The sequence below is a fragment of the Centruroides vittatus genome, unplaced genomic scaffold (genome assembly GCF_030686945.1).
Source record: "Centruroides vittatus isolate TY-2023 unplaced genomic scaffold, ASM3068694v2 scaffold_944, whole genome shotgun sequence".
NCBI lineage: Eukaryota > Metazoa > Arthropoda > Arachnida > Scorpiones > Buthidae > Centruroides > Centruroides vittatus.
In genome coordinates, this window is record NW_027122722.1 from 2,404,795 (window position 1) to 2,427,891 (window position 23,097).

At 33.6% G+C, this 23,097-nt stretch overlaps 1 protein-coding gene across 1 annotated transcript in view; it reads right to left on the reverse strand.

Annotated features, from left to right (window-relative positions):
* LOC136990491 (E3 ubiquitin-protein ligase lubel-like) overlaps positions 1-10,886 on the reverse strand; it is a 71,548-nt gene extending 60,662 nt beyond the window's left edge. Inside the window, exon 1 of the mRNA XM_067288876.1 lies at positions 10,542-10,886. The gene's annotated coding sequence lies outside the window, so the exon portion shown is untranslated. The remainder of the gene's footprint in view (positions 1-10,541) is intronic.
* Positions 10,887-23,097: the final 12,211 nt, after the last annotated feature.

Below are 23,097 nucleotides of genomic sequence, written 5' to 3' on the forward strand. Positions count from 1 at the left end.
TCCTTAACCATTAAATTTTATAGCCAAATCAAATTGGGTAATTTCAAGAGAATACATTGTATATGTAACCTGTTTAAAATACACATATAATCACAAGAAGCCAGTCAAAATTAACAGTTTTAACAAAATAGTGTGGCTGCACGCCATACGTATATAGTAATCGTATATTTGTATTTTATAATTTTATTATTGTTTCCATTCCTCTTTCTTAGTTTTTCCCTTTATCCTTTTGTCTGTTCTACCTGGAATTTTCCTATTCGAACTTTCTTTCCATATATGGTCATAGAAAATCTTCAAAACCATAAGAGGGCATGCAGCCCTGTAGGCAAAAGAGAGAGTAAGAGAGAAGTTGAGGTTTGGACCGTGGTGTGGACAGATGTGTGTGACAACCCTTCTGGTACATTTTAGCATCGTACAGAGGAAATGAGGGACATGAGATGTCGAGTAGAAGATTACTGATAAGAGGAAATGAGGGACATGAGATGTCGAGTAGAAAATTACTGATAAGTTATTAAAGGACTTAAGGATATACCATGCTTGTTACAGCATAGTGACTAATTCAATAAATAGAGAACAAGACGTCCTGACATACAACTTGAGGAAGAAAGTCCAAGCACAAGTGACCATTCATAAGGATCCTGGAACTAAGATTTGGGAACCCCCTTTCCTATCTCCTACTTCTGCTCTATCCCCTATTCCAGGGATGGCGAACCTTTTTGAGTCTGCATGCCATATTGTAAGCATACTTAGCTTTAAAGATGTTAATGCATGCCAAAGTCTTAAATTTCGAATAATGATATTTAAAGAAATTAAACGAATATGCTTTAATTCGAATAAATGTAAAAAAGCTGATTGAAAAAAGGATGATCAGGTGATAAACAGAAAGGATGATTGAAAGGGACAGAAATCATATGATACATTACGTGCCAGATGATTTCTCTTACGTGCCACTTTGGGCACACGTGCCATAGGTTCACCACCCCTGCCCTATTCTTTCTCTTAGTTATATAAGTATAGATTATTTTTATATCATTTGTAATATGCTACGAGACCAATGTTAAGATTATAAGAAGCTTTATAGTTATTGTTGCGCATTGTAAATCAGTCAAGTTATATGTCTAGTGTAATAATTCAGGTGATGAATATCACGTATTGGAATCAAGACTATATGGCATCCTATAAAACAACCTGTACATTATTTTGGGTAGAAAAATTAAAGTTTTTCTTTGTTTGTATATATTTCTTGGTTATTTGTAAAACCTGTAATTCCACAATAGCTTAATATTTTTGACTACAGTTATGCTCTTCAGAATCATGTATTCCAACATCAACTATATTTTAAATTTCTATTAAACAGTTCAAATACTGCTTGAATATACACAGTTTAACTCTGAAAAATGTTCAATACTCATAGTTGAAATAGTCTTAGGCCAAAGTCTGAAAACACCCTTTTATCTCAAGCAATATTGACAAATTGACCTCCCATGGCTCCCTCCAAATTTCTATCTTGGCATGTCGATTTTGTCAACATTGCTCAGGATAAGAGTGTTTTCAGACTTTTGTCTCACCCATTATTAGAGTTGGCAGCCCTAATAAAAGTTTATTGGTGAACTGTTCTTCCTTTGGAAAATGGTTTTCCAATGAATTGTATTGTACTCCTTTTAAGCAGTTTGTTTATTTTTGTGTAATTTTACTTCATGATCTCTAAAATCTCACTGGCAGATGACATTCCAATTTTTTATTTTCTTATTCTAAAGTAATAGTTTCCTCTTTGTCACTCACTAGAGTAAGAGAAAGAGAAAAATACTACTATTAATCAGAGTCAGACAAGCAAATAAAATTTAGGGACACAGTTAGGATAGCATTGTGCAACAGTTACTAATAATTCTATCATTGAGTTTAAAACTCTGTTTATTGTCTATTTAATATTTTATAATTTAGTTAGTGAACAAATATTTACAACAAACTTCTGTTATAAATGTTCTCTATTGTTTAATGTCTGTGCAGTGTCCTCTTTTTTTGTACAAGAAAGTTGGCAACTCTATGCTTTATTTATCTAATTAGGGCTGTATTAGTTTTATTTGTCTAGCTTCTTATAATTATGTGCATTGATATATATATATATATATACTTAATAAGACATGCACACATTTTTTATTCTTATTTATGTTCATATGAGAGATTTTATATACTGTATTTTACGGACTATAAGATGCACCTTAATTTTTAAGCAATTTTTTAAAAAAAATACCTATAAGATGCTACGGACTATAAGACACTCCTGAATTTTGGAGGCAATTTTTCAAAGAAAAAAGTGTGTCTTATAGTCCGTAAAATACGGTATATTAAGCAATAATCCTTGCAATAGTCCAACTTTAGAACTCCTGGAACATTGGGTATCACTCTAAAACATGCTCAGTAAAGCTAATCTTAGTATTTTCTTAATTTCACTTTTGCAACATAATACTTTTTCTCTTTGGTAAATGACATACTTCCAGTCTTGTTAATAAGATACTATTTTGCATGACCAAGATGTGAGTGAGACATCCTCTACTAAGACAAAAACATTTTCTCCCAAGACAAAGAGGAGACAAAGCCTTCTATTACTATCAGTATATTTCATTTATAAAACCAACACTAAATTTTGAGAAATTTGTTATAATTATATAATTACAAAAGTTAATTATTAAAACAACAAAATTAAATTACAAATAATGCAATAAGCCTCAAATTTAGAATGTTATTAGCATTACAATGCATTTTCATTTACATTATAAGCATGCCTAGAACATATGTCATAAAATGTAAATTAAGGCTATTCCGTGAAAATCAGACAGAACAGCTTTCATAGTTCTTTATTTCACTTTAAAAATTCTATAAATGAATTTGTCATTATATCATGCCAAAAACTCATAATGAAGCCACTTTGAGAAATAATGCCTTTAATAGGAGTTGAGGTTGCTGGTATGCAAAATACATAAGAACAAAATTTTCTTCTCACATTTCAGAACTAATATCTAGATCACTGTTGCCAGAATACTTTTAGCACTGCTCCAATCTGTGACATAAATAATTTGAAATATATTAACAATTTTATTATTTTAAATTTTCCCAAAGCTTATTGTATTATAAATGACTCTACTGACCAGATAACACAGATAACTTTTTATTAAACACAAATGGAACACTTGTACATCTCTGGCTCATTGGAGCTACAACATGGCTGCCCTTTTTGCACCACAACCTTCCAACTCATGTTGCCACCTTGGCACATACACTGTTAAATTTAACATTTAATTATAATTTAAATCTCAACATATATACACTTTCACCACTGAGACTATGACTTTCACCTTCCAAGACTGAGACATTCCATTTTGGTTTCCAGACTTCACAAGACTACTTATTACATACTAATTTTCTTAGGCATTAAATTTGCATAAACTAGTTATAGTTATATTATTTGCAATACAAGATATGCTTGTTGGGTTGTAATTTGAAAAAAATTGTATAAATTCCCATTGTTGTCCATCTGTTTTTGTCTGTCCTTCCTTAATCTTGAGAATGGTGCTAGATAGATGTAAGTTGAGACCAGATATGAAAAGTTCAGGGGCAAGAAGCCCAGATTAACTAATTAAAATCAATATATTAATTTCAATTCAAAAATTTTCCCCAGAACAGAGTTACATAGATGACTAGCACAACTCTGTTGTTATTGGGAAAACTATGATGTACAGGGGCAAGACATTACTAATTTGAGATCTAGATCATATATTTTAAATTAAATAAATTAAGAATAAGATTAATAATTGCAGCCCATTAATTGCAGCATTGCCCCAATAATTGCAGCATTGTGACAATGTCACAATAATTTTTCTCATATTTATTTTAACTTATTTTATTTTACACATTAATTTATTTTTTGTGTTCATTTCCAACAAATTTTAAATTTTTAATGTATTGTTCTTATGTTTCAATTTCATCCAAAGATGACAATTGTAATTTGTTGAAAGTATATGTGAAATTATTAAGTATTAAAATTATAATTTAACTTTATATTTTGATTTTCTGTAAATATTAACCTAAAAATGGCATTAAAAAGTCAAAAATGTGTTATAAAATTTCCTTGCTACATTTTAAAGGTTTTTGGGACTTTTTATTTTATTTAAGCAATGGTTGTAGTATAAGTTTAATTTAAATATTTAAACATTTAATGTAGAAAATTATAAATTTTAATTTCTTTTATTTGTATTACTTTTATTTCTAAATAATTCTAAGCTTTTTCAAAAATATACTTTTATATATGTTTGCATAAAATAAACATAATTCTTACTTTTTCAACAATCATTAATATAGTTTTCAAGTTTAATAGCTGTAAAATAATAAGTCCCAAATACTCTATATGTTTTCAACATTCTAAAACCTTACAGAACCAAATGAATAACTTATTGTCAATGTATCATGGATATTTAGAAGACACCAAAAAAATTATTCTAGTAGAGAGCTATTACTTTATTATTAACAGAAAATTTGTACCAATCTGCATCATTGAAATTCAGATAACTTAATATAGAAATAGCTCTACTTGTGCTCCTGACTCTTCCTTTCTTCTTTTTGATTTTCCACTCCCAGCTGATCTACTGTTTCCTAAGAACATTTCTTACATTGTCGCGAGATAATTTTCCATCTGGCAGCATGTCATCCAAACTTTGTGCCAAAGGACTCATCTTTTCCAACTGAAGAAAGTCTGCTTCCATTTTGCAATTGAAGCAATTGCAGTTTTTATTTTTGTAATTGGAAGAGCCATCCATAATACTTTTGTTCTTAAAGAATCAAGAAAAGAACTCTAAGAAACAAAAATAGAGCTGTGTCGAAAATAAAATGTGGAACAAGGGATCAAAAAAGAGAACTAGCAGACGTAGTAATTAATATAGAAATAAAAATAAAATATTAAATTTTGCAACTTGAACACAAACTATATGGTGTATTTTCTCGGACACATGGCAAATTTCATCACTAAGTTTGCCATGTGTCCGAGAAAATACACCATATAGTTTGTGTTCAAGTTGCAGAATAAGCACCGGCACAGTTTCATAAACACTAAAATATTAAATTATAAAGTATCGTAACAAAGCTGTGGTGTATTTATGTAATGTGGGTGTTGAATCCCCAGAGGCTTTAGGAATAAAATTTAAACTAAAACAATTTTGTTTTAAACAACAAATCTAAAATTACACTTTATTAATGAATAATTTTTGTTGTTTATAAATAAATAGTACTTTATGGTATGCTTAATTTTTCTTCATTCAGACTGTACTTTTTAGATCATCCCAGAGAAAAATCTTTGTTACACCACTGTAACAAAGCAATTCCTTTTATATACAAATAAATAAACATACCAAAATAATAACAGTATTAACTTTATCCCAAATGTTTTCAGTCTAATTCATAGATCATATCATCAGGAGTTTTAATTGACAGAGAAACAAATTCAAAATAACAAATTTAACCTACATTTGAATTCAAACATATAAAAGTAATTTGACAACCAAAAATGGTTTTATGTAAATATAAAATAAATACTGCTTTATAAACTTAAAATAAATTTATTGAATATATACATACAGTAAGACCTCACTCACTTAGTGCTCCCTCGATTAATGCTGATTCAATATAACGCAGTCTGCTCAAAGCCTAAAAAGAAAGCTTAAAATTTACACTTATTTAAATTATTGCTGCATTTCATTGATTCATATATAATAAAATTAATCCCAAACATGAACCAATTAGCAAAAGATGGCAATTCCTCATAACGCTGTACTTCCCCTAAATCTATGTTTGTTTGGTGCAATCTTGGAAAAAATATATCATCATGAATGCCATAGGCAATATCAACTTCACTTGGCAAGAATTAACTTTCAAGTACACGAATGGTGTGTGAAAGAAGGTATGGCTGGAGGTAACTAAGAATTCTCAATGAGAAGAGCCTATCTTTGACCAAATTGTCTACCTAATTGATACAGCAAGACTAGATGTAGATGAGCAGGATATCGAAGAGTTACTACAGGTTTCTGGTGAGAGCCTTACCAACAATGACCTTCAAGAACTGGCAGAACAAGGAATTCATGTAGAACTGAAAAATAGTGATTCTAAAAATGAAGAACCCAAAGAACTTGTTACAGATTTCCTTAGTAAAAGTTTGGTAACAATAACCGAAATCATTGATCAAACTATAGCAAATGATCCAGATTTTGAAAGGAATGCAAAAGCAAGATGAGGTGTTTTGATGCAATCTCCTGCTACTGACATTTGCTTAACAAAAGAAAAAGAAAGCAACAAATGTGACACTAGGTAAGTTCATCACAAAAAAATCAAAAATTTCAGAAGAGCCAAGACCTTCATCACAAAAATGAACTTCATATTTCTGTGTGCATATGTTTATGTGTTATGTAACATATATTATTATGCAAATTAATATAAAAATAACTTTAAATTAAAGTTTGTTTATTTTTGGTCGCATGTTCCCTTTTCCCTATTTACTGTGGGTTAAAATGACCTAATTTAACACTGTTTCATTTAGCACTTTGTCGTCTAGGAACGCATCCTAAGCACTAAATGAGGTCTTACTGAATGTTCAAAATTTATAAATTAAAGCAAATTTCTACCTGAAGGAAAGTGTGTCTGCATCCCTGGCATTTAAACATTCTCTCATAGTTTTCTGCTTGAATATCTCTACCCATTCTTACATAACTGTTCATAATGGAGAGTTGTCATTTTTATGACCTTAGCCTTGTTCCTAGTGTTGCCACCTTTTCAAAATTGCTGACCCGGACGGCAGGTCAGGTTTGTTTGAACAGAAGTCCCTGTTGCATGCGCAATGTTATTTTACCATGCAAAGAATAACGTGCATGCCAGTTCTAAACCAATTAGGCACTTGTGTAGGAGCAACTTAAATTAGGAAATGAAATAACTTAGCTTTAAAAAGCTGAGAAGCAAAAAAAAAGGGTTGACAGGTTGCAACATGCATCGGCGTAAGATGGAAAAATTAACTTTCGGTGAGAGTGTGTAGTCTTTCGCTGTTAAAATAAATTTATAAAAATATTTGCTAGTACTTTGTTTCATCATAATTTCACAATTTCTACAAAATCATGGACAAAATTAATTGTTAACCCGAAGAATGAATTAAAAACCGTACTGTCCGGGTGAAAACCAGACAGGTGGCAACACTGCTTGTTCCACAAAATTTCAGCCTGCTTATGGCAGGATGGATAGACATATTCATGAAAAACTATTGAAGAGTATTTAAATGATAGGAATGGAGATATTTTCTCTGCATGGAAATTTACATTAATTCATAATTAATGAACATATGTATCTATTTACAGCATTTATTTTAAGTTACATAAAACAGTACTATTTATGTAAAACTATTTTTGGTTATAAAATTACTTTTATATGTTTGAATTCAAACATAGATTAAATTTGTTCTTTTGAATTTGTTGCACTGTCAATTAAACTCCTGATAATGGTATATGAATTAGACTGAAAATGTTTGAGAAAAACATTTTTACTGCTGTTATATTGGTGTGTTTGTTTATTTGTTAATGTCTTGTTACAGCAGTATATAGTGACATATATATTATATCATGTTATATGTCATACATACTGTATGATATCACATATACTAGGGTGATCATAATTTAAGTTTCACTTTGAACCCCCTATAAAATGAAAACTACTGGACCAAACATTTCCAATCCTGGAAATATTATAAAAAAGGTCATGGGAGTTCATAACCTGCAAAAAATAATTAGTTCAAAAAGTCACCACTAGGGAGAAAAATCAATGTTTATTCCATAAACAGATGACCTACACACTACAAATAACAGTCCTGGCAGCAGATGTTCAATGTGCTGTCCACCATTTCCTGCAACCAGATGAAAATGCAATATTGTGCTCTCCAGAGTAATTCAAAGCATATCTGCCAGAATATTATGAATATGCCAGGGAATCACATCTATCAGTTCTAACAAATGTCTGATGTCGCTTTAGCAGTAAAATCATATGACACACAATACAAATTTGCATAAACACTGGGTGTTCATAAAGTGCCATTTTCTCCCTGGTGGTGACATTTTGAACTAATTGGTTTTTTTGCAGATTATGAAATCCCATAACTTCCTTTATAACTTCCAGGTTTGGAAACATCTGATCCAGTAGTTTTCATTTTATAGGCAGTTCAAAGTGAAACTTAAATTATGATCAACCTGTATATTTGAATATTCTACCATAAAAATTTTAATTAATATTAGCACTGTCAAGAGGAGAAGCTAGAGATTTTTTCCCAGGTCCATCAAAAAGTTAGGGGCCCATAGCAATTCGTATCCCTATAACAATAATGTTTCTTTTACTAACAGAAAATAATATCTGCTTTTTGTTAATAAAGAAACATTCTACGTTTTTCATTTGTTCAAAAAACAAAAGATTAAAGTAACCCACTCTAAAGCTCTTGACAGCATTGAATATCGAATATCATAAACTTTCTACAGATTGGAGTTGCTGTACATTATACACTATAATGTACGGCATTGAATGTAACAATATGTTTCCAGAATTTTTTTCATATTTGTTTAGTGGCATTCTTTAGAAACTATTTATTCATATTTTATCAGAAACTTAAAATTTTAAGTCATTTAAAAATCTTTTTTAAGCTATTTAACATCAATATAAGTATTTTGATAACTCTCTAGGTCAGTAGCCCCACTACTCCAGACCCTGCCTTTCTTTCCTTTTTTCTTCTTTTAACAAAAAAAAAATTTTTTACATGGTTGGGGTGTTAAGCCCCATGCACAACCCACAACCTCAAGAATCAGTGATTCCACCTTAGTCTGGCCCCTATCCTCTTACCTGTTAAGTATGAGTATCCCTATTGGTAGCAAAGCTGCCACCATTATAGTCCACGGGGCCTACAGGGCATGCAAGCCTACTCACCACATCAAGGTGGGGGATCAGAAACAGGAAGGTGTAGAGAAAGTTACTGAATGAATGGTTTGTAAGATTGTAATCTCCTTTTACTTGCTGCTCACTCTTTTCAGATTATGAGCATGAGGATATATATGTATGTATTTTGATAACTAATAGAATGTGCTCTAAATTCATAAATAATTATTTATGAATTTAGAGCACATTCGTAATTAAATTTAAAAATGTCAGAAAAAAGTATATATTAAAATAATGTTAATGCATTCAGAGGTTTAAAATAATTTAAAATAATGAGTATGCGCTATATGCTCAATTCATTGGACTCAATCATAATTTTCAAATCATTTGTAATTGACATTTATCCCAAAGCATTTTGAAATAGAATATTAACTGAATGGCCAAATCTTATTTTAAAAGTCCTCCACTATGTTTCTTTAACTTTAAAACTGTATTGGCTAACTGCCTAAATACCAAAATAAAACAGAAATGATTTGTGTCAACAATCTGCTTTGTGAATGCTGGACAAATAATTCCATACATAATTTAAATATATGAAATTTATTGCATTACTTTTTTATTTTCATTAAGAAAAAAATAGCATTTGAAACCAGTAAAATTTTAAAATAACTTACTTATATCTACTTGACTATTTATCCTCACTAAAATAAATTCAAGTAGGAGTTTTGCTTGAAATATATTTCTAGTTAGGCAAGATGCCATTAAAAAAAATTGCTTAATCATTCCATTACCACAAAATATTTCTTTCAATTTAATTACATTCTTTGATAAATAATAGAATGTTTCTTCCAATCTTCAATTAAAACTCCATTTTACTTTAATTTTAAAATTTTCAATATTCATTTGTACCAATAAACTGAAAAAATATTTTCTCTAAATTTATATTTCAATACCTCAAAACAATTACATATTTTTACTAAAAAATTATATTTATATTATTTTAATTATATTATTAAAATATAAACAGATTTACATCATTAAAGTAAAAAAATGTTGTGTTACGTATTTATTTGTAAATATAGTACCATCGCTACAAACAATAAATGTTAATTTAACATTTTATGGTTTATAGCAAACAATACCTTTAACTATAGTTCTTGGCTTCCACTTCAAAACAGTGTTCTTGAAAACTAAAAATACACTGCCTTGAATTAATCGGAAGCAACATAATTTACCAGTTTCTGTGTGCATTATGCAATTTTATTTGTAAAGTATTTTCATAATTTGTTAAGCATATTATAATAATTTATGATAATAAGAAAAAGCATTTCTTTTACACAAAAATCTCAGTTTTTAGTGCAAAAGAATTTTATTTATTTTGGAACAGAACGTAGAGATTTTTTACTTTTGTAATGCATTCTTCATAATGCAAATAATTTTACTTAAAAATTTAAAATAAAATTTTTATAAAAAAGCATTCTTTAATCATTTATTTAACAGAATTTTGTCACTCGACAATAAATCTAATTTATGCTTTTACACCAGCTTAAAAGTAAGATTCAACAAATTTCTTCCACAAAGGTACCGAGCAAGTGACTCACCTTGCAATAAAACCAGTTTTCCGGTTCCACCGAGGTACATCCGCTCCTATGGAAACCGCACCCGACCTAATCCTCCATCACCGATAATTTTGGGAAAGATCGCGACGAAGACGCGTGCGACCCCACCGAAACCACCGCCGAACTCCGAACGGCGACGCGTTCCTTCCGTCTCCGCAGTCTCGTTCCCAGAGTCCGTCTGTCAGGTTGCCAAAACGCCACATCGTAGAAAACCACACCAAGAGAGACGGGAAGAGTAAGATCCAAAGCTAAATATATCGCAGGAGAAGTCACGTCTGGGAGTTATAAATAGAAGGAATCAAGATCCGATATAAGATTACCTCTTTGTCCGTTTTTAAGAACTTTCTTCCCCCTCATCTGTCATTAATAAAAACAAAAAATTAATAATTTAAAAAATTCATCAGATTACAGATTTATTAAATTTTTATTTAAATGACACCTAAAGGTTTTACAAGAAAATTAAAAAATACGAAAAGGAACTGCACAAATAAATAACCTTTTATATATTTATAGATATAAAAAACAACACACAGATATCAGAATATATACATATAGACTTATTACGTAAATGTCTAGTGTGTATGTATATAATTATGCAGGCTATATTCAAATACTGTATATTGTCTATTTGTATATATGGTATTGTTCACTTTCACACATAAGTGATACATCACATTACCAGATATAAATATATAGTTTGACTTTTGTGTATATTTCTGAATTTTACATTTAACATAGACTCAGATATACACACATACTATACACAAGGTACATATATATAGTGTACTGTACATATAATATAACACGTAAGTATTATATACAATTAAAGGCATGCGAGTACACGGATACACGTAACATATATAAATACGACGTAAATTAGAAAGAAATTAATTGATAATTTATTAAATTTTCGATATTTTTAGTAATCCAAAATAACGTTATTCTAATTTACATTTGAGTACTACAGAAGAGGCCTAATATTCTAATATATAAGTTATTTTCAATAAGATCGACTACGCAAGCGATAAATTATTCTTCGAAGTTTTGCAATCGACACCGTAAACACACGTAATCACGCATTCACGCACGTGTGGCTACGTAAATTTAATCGAGCGAAGAGAAGAGAACCGGAAGCAGCTTTATATTTATATCCACTCGGTACACAAAGACGCAACTCAGGGGGTAATTTGTAATTCGCGTACTAAAATAACCAAGATTTTGTTAGTAAAGGAAGGAACAACACTTTCGGGGGTTGTTCCTTCGACCCCTTTCCATCCGTCGTCTCGTCGTACTTAAAAGTAGGTAAAGACGAAAGGTCTTTCGCCGTTATTCTCCGCCTTTTCTCGCCAATCGAACATTCTTCCGCTTCCTTCCGACAACGCCTCGTTTCTATTTCCATCGCCGTCCGTCGGTTACTCGCCGCTTCTATTTTCGGCCGACCCACTTAACCGGAGGTCGCTCCTTCCTCGCCGAGTGTATTTTCTGCTCGTTCGAAGGTCAGAGGTCGCAGGTCGGAACCCCGTGCGTACCGTAACTACGTTTTGGTCTGGAAATTTTCCAATCCACATTCTACTCTGTTCAGACCAAGAGAAGCGCGTCGTCGACTTTTCCGCCCTCCCCTTCCACATTATCGGCCGTATATTTTGCGGTGCGGTTAAATTTAAGTTGCGTCGATTGTTAGGCCGAGACTCCACCAGCGTATAAACCCCGGTCGTAAATACTTTTAATCACGTGACCTCTTTGCCTTTGCCCTCGGATTGCGGTAGTGGTCCGGCTCCACTAGCCAAGTTTTTACTTCGATGGTACTATCGATGGTTACGGTTGTACACGTGACATAGTGATATAAAGACAATGATTATATTCTGCAATATTTTTTACTATAATTACAAATATATTAAAAATAATATCTTTACTTTCATACATTAACTTTTATTATCGTTTTATTAAGATACTACACTGCACTTATACGCTTAGCTGTTTTATATACTCATCTAAATTGAAGGATTTTCCTATGGCCGTCCATATCGCTTGTTTTAGGCATATCATCCATTCTTATAATGGAGATATCTCTTGTCGTAGATACGCGGATACTTTCGGATGTTTTCCAAAAATCTTTCCAGATCTGAGTAGAACGTACACGAAAGCCCGTTTCCCGCCATTTTCGCACATGTCACAATGACGTAGAATCAACCGGCTTCCGATTGGTCGACGGTACCGTTTTACGAGCGGTATTCGCGTCGAAAGTTGAACACTGCTCGACGCGTTTTACGATTTGCTCTGGCGAAAAATATCATGGTCACGTGATTAAAAGAAATTACGGCCAGTTTTTACGCTAGTGGAGTCTCGGCCTAAAACCCCCACTTATTTCCCTACGTTTTCTGACGGATAAATAGACGTTTATTTCGGTCGTGTGGTGCCGTGTGTGTTTTAATGATCGGTGCGTTTTCTGCATTGCTAGGTGTCCGAACGATACGAAAAAGTTGCCCGATTACGGTGCGAGTCGTATCGTTTTATTATTTCACTTGTTTATGAATCTGACCTACTTGTAATAATTAACTTTGCCAAAAAGTTTCTGATCTTTCCGTGATATTATTTACAACGTTATATTTCCATTCGATTTTGCGTTATAAAAGTTTTTAAACAAAATAAAATTTCTCTCATTACTCATGCGTATGGCGCCTGGAATAGCCATGGAGTAAGCATACATTGGGTACGTTCGTTAAGTCGAACGAGTTAAACGCGTTAGTAACGAATCGTTCGAATAGTAGTAGTCTCGCTCAGTGCGCATGCTCCGCGGTGATGACGTATGGAACGAAACCCTAACGAAGCTCACGAAGGAAAGAGTTAGTTTACTTCGTTAAGAAAATGGCGCCCGACGATATCGATGTTTCTAGATCTACTTGAGTGTTTAAATTGTGAATTAAAAGGTGAAATGATTGAAATAACTGTCCATCCGAAGCAACCTAAGAAAAATATTTTGGATAAGGCTGCAATATCAACATTCATATCTTCGATTTTAGAAACAGCCATTTAGTTATAACGAATCGTTCGAAAAGTCTAACGAAACAAGAATAACGACGACGTCATTCTCGTTTAACTCGTTTGACTTAACGAACGTACCCGTTGAGTGGACAGTGACGGCAAAATCATGTTCAACTGCTGCGAGCGATCCTGGCGGCTGATGTGTATACTATCGCCTGCACACCAACCAATCAACGCATTGCATATTGCCACGGGTTAGATGCAGCGTTTCCATTCCTAGTACATTTGTACTTTTCGGGTACATTTTGCCTTTTCGAGTACGTTGAAAGTACACTTAGATTTTTAGTACATTTTAGATTTGAGTACATTATAATATTTCAGTATCATTTATGATACAAAATAATATTTCATGCCTTAACGAAAAAATTAGTTTAATAAAGTCTCACTAGTGTGACTAATGTCACTGCTTGCTAATTTGATTTACCCAATCACAACATACACATGGTGTTTGTCTGTCGACTTCAACAACATAATAAAATACTATAAATAATATAATAATATAAGCACTTTTATATTATTTTCTACCACTATAATTTAATTCTTAATTATGAACTTGAATTTTAGTAATCATGGTAAAAGAAACAACTTTTGTTAATTTGAATCTGTCCATGCATATTTAATTTATAATTTTTTATATCCATCACTATTATATTTTTAAAAAAATCAACTTTTAAAAAAGTTTTAACTCGTCACCAGAGGGAGATTACGGTAATCTACATTCAACAGCGTATTTTTCCAGTAGATATAAAGGCCCGAAAATTCCTGAATGGAAAGGATGAAAGAAGTTAAGACGTCTTTTTTAACTCTTTTTCCACCCTGTGGGCACTAAGAGGCCTCTTTCAGTAGGCCCATTATGGGTTCGGCCAGGCCCACAATGGGGTGACCAGGTGGTGAGGGACGGAGCCCGACATATCCGAACGGACCACCCCCCGAAAAATTCCTGGGGATTTCTCGACCCGTTCGGATTCGATCCCGGGTCCCCCAGAGCAGTAGGCTGCCACCTTGACCGCGCGGCCATCCGGTCGTCAGCTAAGACGTCTGTAAGATCCACCTGTTTCAATTTTAATTTAATAATTTTTAATTGGATATTTTCTGTGTTTTCTAAGGAATGTTTTAAACCTGACGGCCAAGAAGTCTCTAAAGCAGGGCTTCCCAAACTGTGCGTCGGGCGTCGCGGCGCTATCCTAGAGGAGTCGCGAGACGGTACCCACAGGTCGCCTGCACGCGATATAATGAGTGAGCGCGCGGCGCATGCGTCTCATCACCCCGCCCCTCCATTTTCCCGTTCTTTCGCTCAGTATTTTGTTTTCGTCGATTATAAGCGTTGATAAATCAGTGTTTTGATTTCAGGTGTGTTGTATTTAATTTACGCATCGTAAAATGGATAACTTTATTCAAATAAATAGAAAACCTGTCGAAGACTCAGGAAAGAGTACAAAGAAAACTAAAAGTACAGAAAATATGATGACCAATATTTAGATTTTGGATTTACCTACATTAGCAAAGGAAATGCGGAACTATCCCAATGTGTTGTTTGTCATAAGGTGCTGGCAGCCGAAAGTATGCTTCCTAATAAATTGAAACGTCATTTAGAAACAACTCACAGTAATTTACAAGGAAAACCGCGAGATTTTTTTCTAAGAAAATTGCGAGAACAGAAAAATCAGTGGATATCCTTGTTTTCCAGAGCTTCTATTCCCTCCAAAGCACTGCTCGCCTCTTACAAGGTTGCTCACCGTATTGCCGAATGCAAAAAACCACACACGATTGCTGAAGATCTTATTTTACCTGCAGCGATTGATATGGTATCAGCGATAATTGGAGAATCGGCGGCTAAAGAAATTAAAAATACTGTATTCCTGTTTCTAACAATACGACTAGTCATCGCATTCGTGATATAGCTGAAAACATTAATGAGCAAATCCTGGAAAAACTTTCTGGTTTATTTGCCATTCAACGGGATGAAGCGACCGACAGTAATAATGACGCTCAATTAATATGTTACGTGCGGTACATGGAAGAAACAAATGTATGTGAGGATTGTTATTTTGCAAAGAAATGACTGATACCGGAAAGGATAATGATTTGTTTGCGGTCATAGATTCATACACAGAAGAAGATAACATTTAATGGGATAACTGTGTCGGTGTGTTTTCGGATGGAGGTTGCGCAATGTCAGGGCAGTACGGAGGACTTCAAGCTCTCATTAAAACCAAGGCTCCAAATCAGTGTTTCCCAACCTTTTTCATGCTATGCCCCACCTAAGTCTTTCTAAAATTCTTATGCCCCCAACATATACATTTAATTGCCACCCTGTTTTGTCGTAACCACGATAAACCCGATCCTTTCATCAAAGTCTCTTGCACTTTCCAACTGTTGCCAAACGCGACCTGGAACACCACAACTCATGTCTGTCCATCTCAAGGTCTGGGAAGGAATGTCCTTTCTACTCTTTCACCAGCATCAGGGCTTCGTTCATCTCTTTGTTCTCAGTGGTTCCCAGAATTGTTAATCCCACCCCAAGAGAAAAGGGTTATAAAGAAAAGTTCTAGAAGGAAAGGGAAACAAAGAACAAAAAACTAAAACTAACTTAAATCAATATTTACAATAAATATAGCATACAGCGACTATACGGTTAACGTAAACTATGGACGAGTCCATTTTCGAAATGCCCCCCTTAAAAGTCGAATTGCCCCTCTGTGAGGCATGGGCCCCACGTTGGGAAACACTGCTCCAAATGCAAAATGGACACTGCGTCATATATAGGGAGGCCCTGGCTGCAAAAAATATTTCACCTGAATTAAATCTTGTGATGGATATAATTATTAAAGTGGTAAACTTTATAAAAACAAGACCCGTGAAGGCAAGATTTTTCCAAAAGCTTTGTAAAGATTTGATGCCGAGCATACATCTTTACACAATAACTACTCGTTGAACCTTTACATGCAATTCCAGGATAAATGATTAACAGTTCGTAATCTCAAAACACAGTCTCTAACGTTTTCGATGTACATACGAGATCATCATCAGGATTCATTGAATTGGAATGCGGATATTGGAAAGTTTTTTAAATTTATTTAAAAGCAGATAGACGAGGATTTTTTAAAGCATTCTTTAAAATAATATTTTAAATCGCTTAAATCGAATTTAAAATGTTCAAAACAATTTTTAATTGGATTGCTCCCTTAGGTATAACGATTGCCATGCATAAGATACTTGTCCTTCCTCTTTGAAATTAATGCAACGACCGCTCTTTACGGATTTAAATATTTCGAGAGTTTCCAGTGTCCTTATGTGGTCGTAATGTTTAGCACGTCTTATGATGGAAGCTTGGTCTAGATGGACTTGTATGTCGTTGTCAGCAGCATACCTGGCAAGAGCGGTGTTGTATTTTCCTTCAGTGATGTCATACTTGTGTTCAGCCAGCCTTACTATCAGAGATCGTGTAGTGGCGCCGATGTACTCAAGATCACGCTGGAATCTATTGTCTCTCAGAGTAATTTTATAAACGCCCGGGACCCTACGCATGTCGGTGTTGTCCTTTCCGTTTCTAAGGATGTTATAAACCGTGGGGGCACGCCTATAGGCTAACCTGTCACCTCTGTGACGGGCAATCTCTTTATTTAAGCTTTGCATGTTGTGGTTATAATCTAGCACTACGCGGTGCGTGTTGTAAGCGTTCTCACTTATTGATGTAACGTTATTGGGCGTACGAGTATCATTGTTGGAATAGGCCTTTGTTAATTTACGAATAAGGTGTTTTTTGTAACCATGCCTTTTGGCTATGTCTTCAAGACGTTTAAGCTCTTTTAACGTGTCCTCATAGTAGGTGCAGTGGGTAAACGCACGTTTGACTAAGGCACGAAAAGCAGCAATTTTGTAAGTATAAGGGTCGTATGAATGCGCCGGTATAAACAATGGAGGGTGAGATGGTTTATGATAAATATCGATACGGATAACTCCGTTTATAACGCTAATATTGAGTTCTAAAAAGTACGCGTTATAATTGCTGGCTTGGTCTAATTTTATGGAAAGTCCATACGGGTTGTTATTCATGTGTTCTATGAAACTTTCAATATTTGGTTTATCCTTCCAGGGCCGGATTTACATAGGGCATTTGGGGCCTGTGCCCAGGGCCCCCACAAAACTAAAAAAAAATTATGTTTAAACATAATTTTTTTTTCTATTACCGCGACAGCCTAGTGTGGCCTAATCATGAGGGCAACAGGCAGAGAAAACCAAACCCGGGAAAAAACCTAGGAAACATCGAAAAATTTCGGGAAAAAATTTCACATAGGTATTTTTCAGTTAAATTAAAATAATTAGTTTTACACAATAAAATATATGTATGTTTACAATAACCTTATTTTTAAATGAAATTTACAACTTCCTAGTTCAAATCTAATTGAAAGTACAGTATTTTGTGTAAATTTTCTAAATCATCAAATCTACTCTTAAAGGGGACCCCCCACCGAATTTGTGCCCAGGGCCCCTGGATTGGTAAATCCGGCCCTGCGTGAATCGGTCACTAGTTTAGCACATGGCGGCGTGTGGTGGCGCCTATACGAGAGGTCAGTCGGGCCGCCATGTTCGCTGCCATAAGTAACATTAACCGAAATGGCAATCGCGCGATGATCGGAAGTCGCGTCGCTCTCTCCGCTCTCGTATCGCGTGTTTAACCCTACTGGAGATGACCGTAGTCCGACGTCATGATTTGCAGACTTTACCGCAAGATGCCAGTACTAGCAACTATGGTGCCGTCTTCATGAAAGCATTAAAAAAGTATGGTAAGTGAAAAAGTATGATAACTTTTTTATTTTTCGTCTCCGGTCCAAAAATAGGGTACCGTTGAACTCGTCTCGGTCCCCTGAGTTCAAATATATAATCAAAGTCCTGAAATTCCGTAGGGAGTAATCTATAGTACACCCATACAGACCACATACCTTCATACATACAAACTTTTGTACCCTTTTTGATGATTTTGGAATCAGAGAACCTTAAAACGTCAAGATATGCAAAAATTCCGGCGAAATTCGACCAATTACGACCAATACTTTTACTTTCCGTTGGTTATTTTACGAGCCGGGAAAGTAAAAACAGCTACTCGATGCAGATACTAATTGTAAATACAATCGAGTCCGCATAAGTCGACACACGGATAACTCGACCCCATCGGTTAAGTAGTCAGTTTTCTGTGGTCCCGGCCGACTTACATAGGCATTAATGTTAAAAAACTCCGGTTAACTCGTCACCACTGGATAAGTCGACATACTTTTGCTGTGCCACACTCCGATAAGTCGTCACCCCCTCCTGAAAAAATGAATTCACTCCGCACGTGTGATGCGAACTCATTTTTTTACAGGAGGGGTTCTCGATTTATTAATATATAATTAATATATTTAATAATATAATAATATATTAATATTATTAATATATATATAATATATATGTTAAGGCATTTTTATTAATATATACACACACACATATATATATATATATAATATATGTACATATTAATAAAAATGCCTTAACATGCTATTTTTATGTATAAAACAATAACAGATAAACAAAAAGAAAATATACAATCTACATCAATGTCACACCAAAATTAATTTTGCATTTTCTCACGCTAGAAGCATTAAGAATCCTTAGACGTTACGTGGCAACGATTGACAATTGCGAAGATGATGTTTTCGAGGCGTTCGTGATCGTTGAAAAAGAAAGTCGAGACAGTTAAGTGCTCAAAACAAACAACACTAAACGAATTTTTCAGGTCTTCATCTACAGAGTAATTGTAAATGGAGAACACAATGTATCGTAAGCCTATACTACTGTATAACGCACTACTGTATTTTATTAATTGTAGTTTTGTGGGTTTTTTTTCAACTTCGCTTTAGTCGTCACCAGAGTCGTAACTAGTTTTTTATGCGCCCGGTGCGAGCTTCTGTAACTACGCCCCAAAACTATGATATAAAACTTGGTCCAGGTCATTTATACGCCCCCCAGGAACTGCGCCCTGTGCCTGGGCACCGCTGGTACCGCCCTATTTACGGCACTGGTCGTCACATCGGATAACTCGACACATTTCCATTTCCCCTTGGGGTGTCGACTGTATTCAGTAAAGTGGTGATTATAAGCCACGTGTTCGGCCTGAAAAACACGTTGACAGAATTATATCGGCACAGTTCGTTTCAGAAACGTTTCAGTTTGTAGTGACGTAACGTAAAAGTCTTTTAAACATCGGTGTTTGTTCGTAATTGCTTTGCTACTTGTTTGTAAATACATTTACATCAATTACTGTACTTAACTTTTTTCGGGATTGGTGAAATTTTTAGTCTAATTTTCTGCAGAATATATAATGACATAGTAGAATCCGAGTGTTTAGACTCGATCATCCTTGTAGTGAAACGAATATGTTAAGAAAAATGGCGGTACGAGTGTTTTCAGCTGAACAAATTCGTAGCGCGAAGCTCTCTCGATATATTTGCGTGTTTACGCGAATAACTCGTGTCTAAGCACTGCATATTTAATTTTATATTAATTAAATGACTGTCACCATTACTATTTTAATTAATTTAGTTTATTTTAATTTATAGAAACGACAAATATGTGAACTATATGAATAAACTTTTTCGTCATTGGCGTCAAAATTTTTTGTTTCCTTACGGTTTTGTTTTACTTAAGCTGCAATTAATCGATGGTTGCTCGATAACCGCTCGAGAAGAATAAAAAGTCATTATAATAACGAGAAATCGAACGTACAAGTATTTAATTGAAATTAAATTTCAGAAAATCAACCCACTGTATGAGCTGTATTTTATTACCAACCCACTGTATTTTATTACCAATATTTAACTATTCTATTTGAAAAATTAGAGATTTAATTGCTTTTATTTTGAAATTAGTAATATTATATATTCCTAATTTTCCGTTGGTCACACTTTTTCAAAATAACAGCTATCGTTAAATAGTGCAATGAAAACTGAAAAATTATCTATTTCCTTCGCATCGCCGTAAGGCAGTGGTTCTCAAAGCGGGTGCCGCAAGTACGCCACAAGGGTGCTGCGAAATTTTTAAATAATTAAATTAAAATTACTTAAAATAATGGAATTAAAGTGTTAAATTAAATAAATAATTAAAACAACTATAAAAAATGAATATTGGTTTTTTCTACTAATCTTGTTACGTCACCACTTGTCTCAGTGACTCGGTAATTGGCGACACGTAAATACTAGATAAAAAACGAACTAGTTACTAGTTGTCTGTTCTTCTGTTCCTGCAGCGAGTAGAAGTGCAATATAAATGCGTTGAATGCAGTAAGTAGTTGTTTTTATTATTGTTATATGTTCAGACAATAACGAAATAGCATTATATACAAATTTTTTTTTTCTTTACAGCAAGAAAAAATAAATTATTAACTTGTAATTAAATTTTATAATAAAATATCGAAGTTAATTATGTCGTTCAATATCATGAATAATTTTTTCATTAAAAAAAGAAAACGTGAAGATTCTAATGATCAAGAAGTGGTTACTGGTAGGAAAGCTAAGGAATCAATTAGCACTATTAAATCATCAAAAATTGAGAGCTCATTTTATCACCTTTATAATAATAACTTTTGTTTTGAATGTTTTTGTGTTGTTTGTAAATAAACTTACTTTAAAAAACTTTTATTTTTTTCAAAGACTTTTCATTCTTCATATCTTTACTAACCGTAAAAAAGCAAAAAATAATAATATTAATAATAATAATAGGGGTGCCGTTGGTCACACTTTTGTCTTAACAACAACTATCGTTAAATAGTGCAATGCAAGACTAAAAAATGATCTATTTTCTTCGGCATCGCCGTAAGGGTACGCGATCCCTTTAGGCAAATGCTACTTTTATACCCCCCAATAAAAATTAAATGATGATTTAGAGACACCTTTACACATTTTAAAACACATATTTTAATTCGATATAATAGTCTTATAAGGAACGTAAGTCTATATACCCTCGTATATAGACTTATGTATTGGGTGACGGGACGTACCAAAGATGTTCGGATCATCGCGTCACCCAATTTGTTATTAGACCGGTGCAGGTCTGCTTTTCAATTCTTTATAAGTACAAAATATTTACATTCGTTGTTCACAGATTCTCTCTCTTTTTTCTTTTAATACAAATAAAACAACAAAATGTAAATTTGAATATGTCAAATACAATAGACATTTCCAACTTTACATTAACTAAATTGTTGGCGCGCGCTTATCACCTAGCAATCCGAAAAGTACTTTAATAATATATAGATTGTGTAGCCACGAATAAATTATGAAAATCTGTTCCGCTATAAAACATGGTTAATACGAGATATTATTTCATTATTTTGGATTTTATTATTAAATATTAATCTTCACACAACTACTACTAATATACGTTTATTTCATGCGAAAGTGTTAAATATTTCTGATTTAAGACTAGCTTTTCTGAGATTCAAAACTCTTATTTATATAGATAGATCAATAGTTCTAGTCAGAACTCTCACCAGTGATTCAATGAATAAAGCCAGTGAACTCTGGCAGTTGGCGGCGGGTTCGCACTCTATAACAAGTTGCCCAATCAGACTTCTACGTTAGTAACACGGAAATAGAAGCCAGTTTCCTATAGAAAGTCCTCTCTAAAGATATTCTCGTTGCGTTGCCGTATCTCATCAAACCAAACCTAGTCAGAACGGACATGAATATTATTTAACTTAATTAAAAATTCAGCAACGAATTGTCTAACTTTTCCGGCGACATTTGGTGTCGCCATCTGTTATCATATTTTATTTTAAATTTTTAAAATATTTTTAACAATTATAAAATGGCAAATAGCTTAATTCTGAGGGAAGGAATGGGTTTTATAAAAAAAAAAAAAAAAATTGTAAATGCTAATAACCAGTAGAATCGTCAATAAGTCCACCCTACTGGAGATACACGCAACCTTCTTTATCTCCCTGAAGAATTTCGGAAATTTTCGACAAAAAGCACTGGAGTTATTAAGCTTCAAACAGAGTGAACAAACTCGTTTCCCACACACACACTAACGTCCATACATACAGAAAAAAATATCGAAGTTTTTTGCGTTTCTCGACGTTACAAGATTCTCCGAGTCCAAAAATGTAAAAATCTTGGGGGTCACTTTTTGACCGATGGCTATACTTTCCCCTCTGTTATATATAACAGCCGGGAAAGTAATAGGAAAATATAGTTTTGTGTTTTGTTTGTCTGTATCGCCAGGGAGAAAGACGATTTGTAGGAAATTTTGTTAGCGTTATTAGGCTAAATGGGATTTAATAAGACCACTTCGACACGATAATGCATTTCTTGTATACGAAAGAGGTAAATTTAAAGAGTACAACATCTAAATTAAATTATAATATGACTGGGTACGAAATAATTGAACGAATAAACAATAGAAACAATTTGTATCATAGAACAGTAATATCTGGCCAATTGTTGGAATTACAAGTCGAAAA